Raw genomic sequence first — 13542 nt, 5'->3', positions numbered from 1 at the left:
TCAATCTAAATAATCTTACTCCATTCCCCTGCCTTCTAGAGCTTGTTTGAGCTATGAAAAGAGACAGACCCCAGACTGAGGTGTCATTTTGAAGTTCAGTTAAGAGCCTCTTCTACCCTCAGTCTAGGGGCTGTAAATTCAGTAGCTAAGTAATCATTTCACTCTGGGGCTGAATAACAATTTTTTTTTAAATCAATCTAAGTATATTTTGAACAATATTTCGATTTTGAATCAGCTAGCATTATTGGAACATCTCTCTTACAGGGGACTGAAGGAGAAGACAGGCTGGGACATGATATATCTTAGCCTCTGAAAAATCATTAGTCTATCCCATTTTAATTTTACAAGTGTTATGCCTGGTGCTATATCTGTGTGTCTTCTTGGTAACCCACATCACATTTTTCACTGGCAGACTCAAACATACTTTACACAAGTAGCTAAGTCATGAAAACAGGCTGCTGAATTTAGTGGTAATTTGGCTTGTTTTAAAGCCATGCATTCCCTTCTTCTTTTACATGGAAATAGAATGGGGACATGACGCATTTGATAATCACATAAAGACTTAATACGGGCTCGAGAGATGGTTTGGGCTTCCACATTTAAACTATGTCATATGCACTGAGCCTTAGGAGGAACTAACAGGGTCACCTTTTGTTTTCTTCTTTCTTTAAATGCTGCAGCATATGAGGGGACATTTCGGCTTCCTGGAGCAAAATATTTGTCGTCATTGTTTCCAGTCATCATTTAGGTCTTCTGGGAGAGCATAAGAGGTCCATTCAATAACAACCGTGGAACCACAAACCCTATACAATTTTCCAGCAAGAAGAGGGTGAAAGATGAGGTTAAGAAGGAGGTAAGAAGACCAGTCTCAGAGAATTCTGAGCAGTGAGGGTAGAGTAACTGAGCCAAGAAGCAGCAGCCAGCGATGCCTTTCCTGCCTCTGACTGTCCCCAGTGGGATTCCAGAACACTTACGAGAAATCGCTTGTGACAGTTTTCAACCCACATAAGACAGGAAGAGTAACATTTGACCTTGCTGGTGATTACCTGAGCAGGAGCGGTATTGACACTGGGATTCGGCCAGTGCTAACTGCTACTGCCTTGCCCCACTGCCAGCACATCCCCAAAGGGATTCCATTTTATTGCATTCCCGAATGTTCTCTCTATATCTTGGGTTTTTCCTTAACAGTTACTTTTTTTTTCCCTTTCTTAAGAGAGGGCAGCAATTCTATGTTTGTTGAAGTCTTTAGTAAAAGAGTTCCTGTATTCTGAAGGCACTATCTTGACCTTTTCAGAAAATCTGGACCATATAAGGCAAATGATGATATTCATCTCTAAAGAGAAAATGCTTGCCAGCATTAAAGGTCACACCTTATTAATCTATAGGATTAAACGCTTTACTCCTCAAGGCATGGAGCCACAGCCAGCTGTGATTTAGCAAAACAAAACCATTTCAGTTCTATTGAAGCCAAATGTTCTTAGGTAATTTACAGCTCATTAAAATGACTTTTTTTATTTTTATTTTTAGATGGGGTCTGGCTCTGTCACCCAGGCTGGAGTGCCGTGGCACCACCTTGGCTCACTGCAACCTCTGCCACCTGGGCTCAAGCAGTTGTCATGCCTCAGCCTCCCGAGTAGCTGGGACTAGAGGCGTGCATGACTATGCCCTGCTAATTTTTGTATTTTTAGTAGAGACAGAGTTTTGCCATACTGGCCAGGCTGGTCTTGAACTACTGACCTTAAGTGATCCACCTGCCTCAGCCTCCCAAAGTGCTGGGATTATAGGCAAGAGCCACCTTGCTGGTTATAGCACATTAAAATTATTGATAACAAATTGTTAAATCAAGTTTAGCCTAAAGCTGCGTCCTTAAATATGCTGAATTCTGCCTAAAAGTTTCTCTGCATATAGTGAACGTTATATAACCTGAAAGGAACTGTAAATAGACTGCCACCACTCTTGTGCCAATTACTGAGTTTGGGCCAGCCAAAGGGGCCAACTGTTCAAATCGCGTTGAAATAAGGCAAGCGCCGAGTGTAACCAATCCAGCTGTTTCTGTGCCTCGTTTCCATTTTCTGTACGTGACTTTCCTTTTTCTGTCCATAAATCTTCTTCCACTACATGCTGGTGCTAGAGTCTCTCTCAGAGTACTTTGGCTTGAGAGGCTGCAAAATTCACCAACTGTTCTTTGCTCGATTGAACTGAGTTGAATTTAATTTGGTTAAGGATTTTCTTTTAAGAAGTTTTTTTTTTTTTTTTTCTGAGACGGAGTTTCGCTCTTGTTACCCAGGCTGGAGTGCAATGGCGCGATCTCGGCTCACCGCAACCTCCGCCTCCTGGGTTCAGGCAATTCTCCTGCCTCAGCCTCCTGAGTAGCTGGGATTACAGGCACGCGCCACCATGCCCAGCTAATTTTTGTATTTTTAGTAGAGACGGGGTTTCACCATGTTGACCAGGATGGTCTTGATCTCTTGACCTCGTGATCCACCCGCCTCGGCCTCCCAAAGTCCTGGGATTACAGGCGTGAGCCACCACGCCCGGCCTCTTTTAACAAGTTTAAAGAAAGTACAGTGTCTTTTCCTCCTCAAGTCATCTGCACGCTAGGCATTATCCATATTATGATGAAGCACGATTCTAGAATTTATCTAGACTAGCTTTGGGGCCCCAGGCAAATAGGTCCAAAAGTGTCTTCATTTCTGTTAACCTCAGATCAGGTTTTCAGTCCTGCTCTTTTGACATCACTCCATTCTGATCTCACAGTTTGTATCCTCTAAGAGGTATCTAAGAGAAAGTTATCTTTTGGTACCATCTAATAATTTTCCTAAACTGAATAAGTTGAGCTGTGTGTAGCAAGTTACAATGACGTCACCTCTTTTTAATTTTTTTGAAACGGAGTCTTGCTCTGTCACCAGGCAGGAGTGCAGTGGTGCGATCTCAGTTCACTGCAGTCTCTGCCTCCCAGGTTCAAGTGATTCTCCTGCCTTAGCCTCCCGAGTAGCTGGGAATACAGATGCACACCATCACACTCAGCTATTTTTTTTTTATTTTTAGTAGAGACAGGGTTTCACCATGATGGCCAGGATGGTCTTGATCTCTTGACCTCAAGAACCACCCACTTCAGCCTCCCAAAGTGCTGGGATTACAGGTGTGAGCTATCACACCTGGCTTTCAGTTCTGCCCTTTGCAAAGTATGGTAGGGACTGCACGGAACAAGCTTTGCTTTGTTCCTTACACGTAACTCCCATCACTCACCTTTCCTGGCAGAATTGGCCCATCAGCAGATGGAGGCTATCCTATCTTGGAATAAGATGCTGAGAGTCTGTCTACAGGCTCACTAGGTACTTAGAGAGTATGTGAATGGTTACAGGGCTAGGTACCTGCTCTCTCTCTGTAGTCATGCATTTTTTGTTAGGTTCTAATTGAAACATAGAAATGTTCATGTATCAAATACACAGTTTGAAGAATTTTCACAATCTGAACATACCCATGTAGTCCAGAACTCCCAGATCAATAAAGCCATCCACAAGGTGATCTGACAGCTAGGATTAATTTCACATGGGTTTCAGCTTTATGTAAATCGAATCATTTAGCATATGATCTCTTGTTTCAGCCTTCTTTGGCTACACATTATGTTTGTGAGATTCACCCGTGTTGTTGTGAATAGTTCAGTTCATTCACTCATTATTATTGTATAGACTCCATTTTGTGAATGTCCCACAATTGATTATTGTACATTTGCTGGGCATTTGGATAATTTCCAACTTTGGCTGGCTCCTATGAATAGTGGATATTCTGGCCCTTGGTTTTTGAGGAACACATTTCTTTTGGATAGATAATACCTAGGCATGTAACTTCTGGATCATAGGGCATATATACATGTTCAGCTTTAGTTGATACTTTGTTTCCAAAGTGGTTGTACTAATTTACACTTCTACCAGCTGTGTATGAGAGTTCCAATTATTTCACATCATTGTCAACACTTGGTATTTTTCTCCTTTTAATTTTAGCCATTTTATAGGCATGTTGCTGTATTGCACTTCACTGTATTTCCTTGATTAATTTGTGTTTTAATTTACATTTGTATAATTTAATGTGTATATCTCTATTTAATTAAGTTGAGCACGTTTTCATACATTTGTTGGGATTTGTATATCTTCTGCTGTGAAGTATTTGTTCAAGTCTCTTATCCATTCTTGGCTTGTGTCTTTTGTTAACAGATTACTGTATAGGATTTCTTTTTATTCTTCTTTTTTTTTTTTTGTTTTGAGACAGGATCTCACTCTGTCCTCCAGGCTGGAGTGCAGTGGGGTGATTACGGCTCACTGCAGCCTTGAACTCCTGGGCTCAAGTGACCATCCTGCCTCAGCCTCTTGAGTTGCTGGAACCACAGGTGTGTGCCACAATATTTGAATAATTTTTTTAAATTTTTAATTTTTTTGTAAAGACAGGATCTTGCTTTATTACCCACTCTGGTCTGAAACTCATTGTCTCAAGTCATCTGCCTGCCTTGGCCTCCCAAGGTGCTAGAATTATAGGCATGACCCACTGTACCAGGCCTNTTCTATTGTTTCGCTGCTGTTGTTAGGTTGCAGGAGTTCTTTCTATTTTCTGGATATTAATTCCTTATCAGATATACAGTTTGTAAATATTTCCTTCTACTCTGTGGGTTGCCTTTTTACTTTCTTAATTGTGTCATATAATAAATCAAAACTCTTAATTTTAATATAACCCATTTGTTTTTTCTTTTGTGGTTAGTACTTTTGTATCCTAATTACAAAAATCTTTGCTTACACCAAGGACATATATGTTCTTATATGTTTTTCTTTAAAACATGCATTATTTTTCCTTTTATATTTTGCTGTAATATATCTAGAATTAATTGTTGTTTATGATTTAAGAGAGGGGTCAGGATGCATTTAAAAAATATCTTTATCCAATCAACTTGGCATTATTTATTGAAAGGCCATACTTTCTCATCCATAGTGATGTGTCATGTGGTCCTTGTCAGAATCAGAAACTGTGTATTTGTGGATTTCTTCCTGAATTCTCTATTTTATTTAATTGGTCAGTTTTTTCCTATCTTTGTGCAAATACCATAGTTTCAATTACTATAGTTTTCTAGTAGGTCTGGATGTATGTATGGTAGTGTAAATTCTACAACTTATTCTTCAAGATTGCCTTGGCTATTTTTTCCTCCTTGTATTTCCATATAAATTTTATAATCAGCATATCAATTTCTGCCGCCACCCACATGCTGGGATTGGGACTTTGCATGGTATTGCATGGAGTCCATTGGGTCAGTTTGAAAGGAAATGTCATTTCAATAGCATTTAGCCTTCCAATCCATGAACATGGTATATCTGTCTATTAATGTGGGCTTAAATACAGAGAAAAAAATTGTCTTAGGCAGTCATTTGTAGTTTTCATTGCAGGGGATTTGCATATCTGACTTTATACCTTGCTACTTGATATTTTTGATGATATTGCAAATAGTATCTTTTAGAATTTTATTTTCCTATTGTTTATTGCTGGGGTATATAAAACAATTAATTTTGTATACTGATCTTATATCTGATGACCTTTACTACAAATAGCAATAGATTCTCTGAAAATTCTTTTAGATTATTTTAGGTATACAGGCATATCATTTGTGACTAAAAAGATTTCTTTTAATTCGTAAGACTAGTATTTCTTTTGCTTGCCTTCATGCTCCGGGTGGGACTGATGTTTTTGGTATTTGAAAAATGAAAAAGTTTTTAGTATTTTACCATTGAGCAAGATGTTTGCTATAGCAGCAGCTCCTTCTGTTATTTTTTTTTTAAACCAGACTAAAAAAAGTTTCCTAGTTTGCTAAACATTATTTTTTAAAAAATCATAAATCAATGTGAATTTTTTCAAAGGCAACCCTTGAGATGATCATATCATTTTTGTGGGATTCGTTAATATTTTATAAGAATTTAAAAATTTATGCTCATGAGTAAGACTGGTCTGCAATTTTAATTTCTTGTAAGATCTTGTCACGTTTTGGACAAAACCTGGTCTCAAGAAAAGAGGTGTTAAGCATTTCTTCTATTTCTGTTTCTGGAAGACTGGAAGAATTTGTGTAAGATTGTTTTTCTTTCTTAAATATTTGGAAACATGTAGTGAAGCCATCTGGATATGTAGTTTTCTTTGTGGAAAGGTTTTGAAGAACTTTTTTGTTTTTCATAAACATTGGGCTAGTTAAGATTTTCTATTTCTTTTTAGGTCTTTTTTTTCCTTTTTGACAGAGTGCAGCTGAGATTACAGGCGTGTATCACCATACCCAGTTATTTTTTTGGGTTTTTTTTTTTTTTTTTTTAGTATAGAAGGGGTTTTGCACTGTTGGCCAGGTTGGTCTCAAATTCCTGGCCTCAAGTGATCTTCCTGTCTCAGTCTCCAAATTGCTGGGATTATAGATATTAGCTACCATGCTCAGCCTCTTTTTAGGTTGTTTTTGGTAAGTTTTAATTTGGGGGGAACTTGTCCATTACATCCAAATTGTCAAATATGTTGCATAATGTTCTTCATAATATTTTTGTATATTTTTGATGGCTACAGTCATCTTCTCTTTTTTTTCCCAGTATTGGTAATTTTTGTTTCTTTTTTATCTTTTTGTTTAACAGTCTTGATGTGAGTTTGCATTCAAACTTTTGGATTTGCTGATTTTTAATTTTTTTAAAGTTTTTGGAGGCAAGAATCTTGCTCTGCCACCCGGGCTAGAGTACAATGGCACCCTCTCGGTTCACTGTAACCTCCGCCTCCTGGGTTCAAGCCATTCTCCTGTCTCAGCCTCCCAAGTAACTGGGATTACAGGCACATGCCACCACATCTGGCTAATTTTTTGTATTTTTGGTAGAGACAGGGGTTTTCCGTGTTGGCCAGACTGGCCTCAAACTCCTAATCTCAGGTAATCCACTTGCCTCCACCTCCAAAATACTGGGATTACAGGTGTGAGCCACTGTGCCCAGCCTGGACTTGCTGATTTTGTCTTGTATATTTGTTTTCTATTTTCTAGAATTTTCCTCTGAACACTGGTTTAGTGCATCCCACAAGTTTTGACATTTCATATTTTTATTTTTGTTTTTGATTTTGGGTTATTTAGAAGTGTACTGTTTTATGTTCAGTCAGGGTGTTTCTAGTTATATTTTGCTATTAATGTTTAGCTTAATTCCATTGTGATTGAAGGATATACGATAAATAATTGCAGTTAAACACACTTGTTAGACTTTTCTATATGGCTCTGCATGCAGACAACTTAGGTAATTTTCCTTGTGAGTTCTATATATGATAGTTCATGAAATTTGTTAATTATTCTGTTCAAATCTTTTATAGCTTTACTCCTTGTTGTTTTTTGTTTAAGCTGATATGAGAGATGCTTTAAAGACTCTCACAGTGACTGGAGATTTGTCTACTTCTCTTTTCAGTTTTCTCTGCTCTGTATATTTTGAACCTGTGCTGTTAGGTGCCTACAGATTTAGGATTGTGATGTCTTTCTTTTTGATTGCTCCCTTTATCATGATGAAATGGCCTTCTTAACTCTTGTCATGTTTCTTGTTTTAAAGAAGAAAATCCAATCTTTTGGCTTCCCTGGGCCACACTGGAAGAATTGTCTTGGGCCACACATAAAATACACTAACAACAGTTAAAGAGCAAAAAAAAAAAAAACCACACACCAAAAATTTCATGATGTTTAAAGAAAGTTTATGAATTTGTGTTGGGCCACATTCAAAGCTGTCCTGAGCTACATATAGGCCGTGGGTTGGACAAGCTTTCTTTAAAACATGTTTTATGTTGTTTTTAGGAGAGACGGTATTATCAAGGTGTATTTTTTCTTTTTTTCCATCCCTTCTTTATTCTTTTAATTAAAGTATATCTATTGTATGCAGCATCTAGTTTGCTGATTTTTAAAAATAGTCTGATAATTTTACTTGGAATATTTAATCTGTTTACATTTTGCATTTGACTTTGGTATAATTAGGTTTAGACTTACTGTATCACTTTGTTGTTCTATGTGGCCATCTTTTAAATGTTGTTTTCCCTTCCTTTCTTCTCTTCTTTTGAATTAGTCAAACATATTTCCTTCTATTAATTTATTAGTTTTACTTACTTTTTATATTCTTTTAATAATTACCTTATGGGTTACACAATACAGATACTTGACTTATTACAGTCTAATACAAAGCACTGTTTTAACCACATCTCCAATGCTGTGGAAACTGTTGTAACTACATTTATAGCCTCCTATGTTTTTTGTTATCGCTGTCACGCATTTTAGTTCTATAAATATTTTTATATACATCTTAAGCTCTCTGCATGGGCCAAGCCTGACTCTTGCATAAAATTACAAAATGCCCCTAGAGTAAAAAATGTGTTTCTTTTTGAAACTATTTTTCCCTCTTTGGTATTTCAGTTTATCTAGGTTTCACTACTTCTGCAGCTCCCTGATTCCTTTATAATTAAGAGTGTTTATATTATAATTTATCTAGATTTTTCTAGTTTTCCAGCGGGCATAGTACCTTACCATATCCTACATGGAAGTTCCTGAAGCCATATATTTTATCAACATGTTTTGGCATAAATTCCCGAGTTACTCTTTGTTAGGAGAAATCAATTTATTTTGGTTTAGCTTTCCTAGTGTTATATGCCAAAAATCTTTATTCTTTCATTCCATCAAATAAATTACATTTCTATAAAACTAATAAAACAAATGCTCACTTTGGATAAAGCTGAGACATCAATTAGCACTGTTTATTTTTTTTCTTTGTTTTGGGGGGACGGGAGTCTTACTCTATTGCCCAGGCTGGAATGCAGTGGTGTGATCTTGGCTCACTGGAGCCTTGACCTCCCTGGGCTCAGGTGATCTTCCTACCTCAGCCTCCTGAGTAGCTGGGACTGCAGGCATGTGACACTGCGCCTGACTGATTTTTGTATTCTTTTTGGGGATGGAGTTTTGCCATGTTGCCCAGGATGGCTTTGAATTCCTAGGCTCAGGCAATGTGCGAACCCCGGCCTCCCAAAGAGCTAGGATTACAGGTGTAAGCCACCACTCTTAGCCTGCTAACTTTGATCTAACAGATAGTGTTGGTTTTTCCTGGTCAAACATAATACCTAGAGTAAGTCTGGGTGAGGAAAAAGGAGCTTTGAAATAAAAGTTGCTCTGATTTATAAGGTCTTTTTAATTTATGTTCTTTTTGCTGTAAGTCTTTTGGGTCTTGTTCAAGATGATTATTTCTAACAATGGTTTTGTATATGAATGCCAACCTGCTTTCTATTTACCATTATATCTTCAGGGACATTTAAGCTCTCTGGAAACATCTGTGGCACCAGATTTTATATTTCCTTGTCTGATATTAATGTTAACAGAGTCAGACAACAAGTAGATTTCAAGCTGTATTTTTCTTGGGTCATGTGGGGATCATCCCTGGATCTACTTTTTCCTTTCTGGAACCCCTATTGGGGTGGGATTAACATGTAGTGAACATTAAATATGGCTTCTGATGGAGAATCTATAGGGCACGGCATTTCACTCATTTCTCATAAGGTTATAAGTAGGAATTTTCTTCTTCATTTTATGTAAGTAGAAAATGAGACTCACAGTCTATAAGTCGCTTTTAGTTACACAGCCAGACAATTCCTACAGGTGTACGCTGAATGTTGAGAAAACATAGATGAGATTCAATGAGTCTCATAGATGAGAAATAGCTGTAAGGTATCATTAGGTCCTGACTACATTGTAAATTATTTATTCAAAATCAGACAGCTAGTAAGTGTCAAGACAGAAGTTTATACCAGATTGCTGCTTCCACACAGAAATTTTAAAGAATGTTAAAAATGCAAGAAACTGAAGGTAGAAAAATGCTATCTAATGATACGGCTTTTAGAAAGTCAACTAAATTCGATGTCTGTTTCCTAATCTGCCAATTTTGGTTTCATTCTTCTTAATATTTGTGGGCAAGGTACATACACACACAGTGCCACTTAACTGATTACTGCATACCTATAAAGAAGGCTCTCGTTTCTGGTAAAAATTAAAGTTTCTTTGGATTTATAATTGCACAAAAAATTTCACAAAGAAATGCCAACCATACAACATATTTCAAACTTCCTTCATGATACTCTTTGCTGAGAAATTTCTCTAGAAGTACAGATGCTTCTCCCTAGTACAGAACCCTGCCACTGTTACTTTAGCTGATCAATACTTGATACTTTTCATTTTACACAGTATTTTAAACATTCTTGGCTTACTTTCATCCCTGATTATGTACTTAATACTCTGTCTAGCCCTCTTCCTTCTGGAAAGCTTTTCTGTTCTGATTAAGTCCCGTCTCTTTTGCATGGGCAACTCCCTAAGCAAAATCTCTCCTCATTCCATTTCTATCTTGCCAGCTTCTTCTGGGACATAATCTCAACACCCATCCTCCAAAAAGAGGAAGGACCAGTCTCCTGAAACTCACCCCCTATTTACGTTGATGAAATAATCATTCCTGATTTCTGGACCAGGAACCTGAACACTGCACTTCTTTAGCTCATGTTCAGTATATGCTCTTGACAAAGATTTGTTTCTTCCTTTTGGATGTTATCTAGGTTCATCCTCTCTGGTCCATCTCTGTTATGCTTGTGCAGACTCTGACTTCATTAACTAAGACACCTGCTACAGTTTCCAACACATTTCTCCACTGCAGGCTGACTTCTGAATGAACCTCACTACCTTGGCTTCACTGCCTATGTCCTCACTTGAACCTCACTACCTATGTCCTCTCTCTTCTCTTACCTGTATTTCTGTCACATCTGTCTAATGCCTCCCTCCTCACAACTTGTCATCACCACATCTGTTTTCTACGCTGCAAACGATGTATCTTTCGTTTTTGTGGGGAAGAGGTATATGTATATTTTTATTTTTATTTATTTTCATATTTTTTTGAGATGGAGTCTCCCTCTGTTGCCAGGGTGGAGTACAGGGATGCGATCTCGGCTCACTGCAACCTCCCCTTCCTGGGTTCAAGCAATTCCCCTGCCTCAGCCTCCTGAGTAGCTGGGACTACAGGTACATGCCACCATGCCTGGCTAATTTTTTTTTTTTTTTTTTAAGTAGAGATGGGGTTTCACCATGTTGGCCAGATGGTCTTGATCTCCTGACCTTGTGATCTGCTCGCCTCAGCTTCCAAAGTGCTGAGATTACAGGTGTCAGCCACCATGCCTGGCTGAGAGGTTTTTTTTTTTTTTGGAGAGATGGGGCTTTTCCATGTTGGCCAGGCCTGTCTTGAACTCCTGGCCTCAAGTGATCTGCCCAACTCAGCCTCCCAAAATGCTGAGACTACAGGCCTGAACCACTGTGCCTGGCTGGGATGTATCTTTATAAAGCACAATGTTTATCCTGGGGGCAAGTGAGTGACATTGTCAAGGCCAAAGTCCTTGGCATACACGTAGAGCATTTCATGATTGATTTCATGATTTATCACACAGGTACGTGAATGCCTGCTGCAACTCAGGCACCACAGTAGGTGCTGGGAATTCAGCACACGATCCATTTCCAACCTTAGGAGAGTCTGATACCCACACACTTCTCTGCCCTTGTCTTTGCACACACAGAACCTGCTACGCTAGCTTCCACTAATGCGGACCAACTTTCCAACTTCTCACATACTCATTCTACTAAAATGCCTTACCTTTTTAAAAAAAAAAATAATAGCTAAGTTGTATTGAGCACTTGCTACATGCAAGCTACTATTCCAGATGCTTTAACGACTCCTTTAAATCTCGCATTACTTTGCTAGAGTTGCCATAACAAAGTACCACAAATGAGTGGCTTATACAACAGAAATCGATTGTCTTACAGTTCTGGAGGCCTGAAGTCCAAGACTGAGGCATCTGCAGGTTTGGTTCCTGCTGAGGGATCTGAAGAAGGCTCTGCTCCCAGCCTCTCCCCAAGCTGCTGGAGGTTTGCTGGGAATCCTTGGAGTTCCTTGACTTGCAGAAGCATCACCCTGATCTCCATCTTCGTTTTACGTGGTGTTCTCCCTGTGTGCGTACCTGTCTTCAAATTCCCCCTTTGATGAAGACATCAATCATACTGGATCAGAGCCCACCTTACTCCGGCATGACCTCATCTTAACTAATCACATCTGCAACAACCTGGCTTCCAAATAAGGTGCATGCTGTGGAACCAGGGATTAGGACCCCAATACATCACCACTGAGTGGACACAGTTCAGTCATAACAATTGTTAAGGTAAATTAAAATGGAAGTTAGACCTGAAGAACCCCTGGGCAGAAAAAGCCAGTTAGGTTTCATAAGTCACCTTAAACTTCCTTGATTGCAATCACAAGCAAAACTGAACATGAGCTATTTCGTATAAATATCTATATTAAAGAAAAATGAAGCTTTAAGGCTAACCAGTCAGAAACTGCCAGCCAACTCTTAACACCAGGGACTAGCATGCCCTACCGTTAATCAACATAACTTTCATCACGCAGGTTAGATGTCCCCTCTCTTGGGCAGCTCTCCATGACTACCCCCGAGGCTGGACAGTGGCTTTTCTGGGCTAAGCTCCATCAGAACTGTTAGGACACTCTACTGTGATCTTCTGTGTACTTGACTAACCTTCCATATAACTCATGAGCCCTCTGAACACAAGGGCCATGTATTTGTGGCACTTTGTTAAGGCAACTGCAGCAAGATTTAGAGGAGTCATTACCTGTAAAGCATTTGGAACAGTATCTTGCATGTAGCAAGTTTCATCCATGAGTCTCCAGGACCAAGCACAGGATCTTGTCCAGCCCTGTTACTGAACACTGTCTACCTGATAGTTCCTCATGTCAGTTTCCTCCTCAAGAAATTGCAGGGTCCTCTGGCTGCCGGTTGTATCAAATGAATCATCTGGCTTTGAAGACGTGACTTTTCCACATACACCCAAATAGATTCCTCCATAAGCAGTTGTAGCAGACACAACAGCTTTTTTTTTCTTTTTTTTTTACCTCCCATGCTGTATCCCCTTCTAGTTTTGATTCCTCTGCCTTGGATTTCCAGGTAACGCCACTCAACCAAATCCCACTTGTCTTTCAAGGGTAAGCTCCAGGCTTGCCTTTATTGTGAAGCTCTCTCTGCCTATTGTATGCTACATGGATTGCTCAGTTCTTAGACGTGTGGTCTCCTAATGCTTTGTGTGAGTAGCTGGCAATATGAGGACCAGGTCTGAGAATTCTTAGTTCACCCTCATCGAGTTTAACAATGGGCACCTATAAAAAGGCCTTTAAATATTCATCTTGATATGGAAGGACTCAAAACTGAGTCTTTAGCCATAAATGGCTGGCTTTTAGGAATAACAGGGAGTACAAAACTTCTTGTGTGATTGACACAATACGCATTTCAGCTTAGCATGTCCCCAAACCAATTGGAATCTCCCATCTCAGTTAATGGCACATCCTGTTGGCTCTGCATTCAAAGTATATAGGACCTCTCTTTTCTCATCCCCTCCTAGTCCCTGGGCCAGGCCACCATCTTGCCTAGATTACCATGTAGTCTCCT

General features: G+C 39.0%; 1 protein-coding gene across 2 annotated transcripts in view; it reads right to left on the bottom strand.

Moving 5' to 3' along the window:
* The window catches only part of CDH13 (cadherin 13), a 1196315-nt gene that overhangs the window by 33592 nt on the left and 1149181 nt on the right, over positions 1-13542 (bottom strand). The window lies entirely within an intron of this gene.

This window comes from Cebus imitator, unplaced genomic scaffold (genome assembly GCF_001604975.1).
Source record: "Cebus imitator isolate Cc_AM_T3 unplaced genomic scaffold, Cebus_imitator-1.0 Scaffold159, whole genome shotgun sequence".
NCBI lineage: Eukaryota > Metazoa > Chordata > Mammalia > Primates > Cebidae > Cebus > Cebus imitator.
This window is presented reverse-complemented; position numbering and strand designations above follow the sequence as displayed.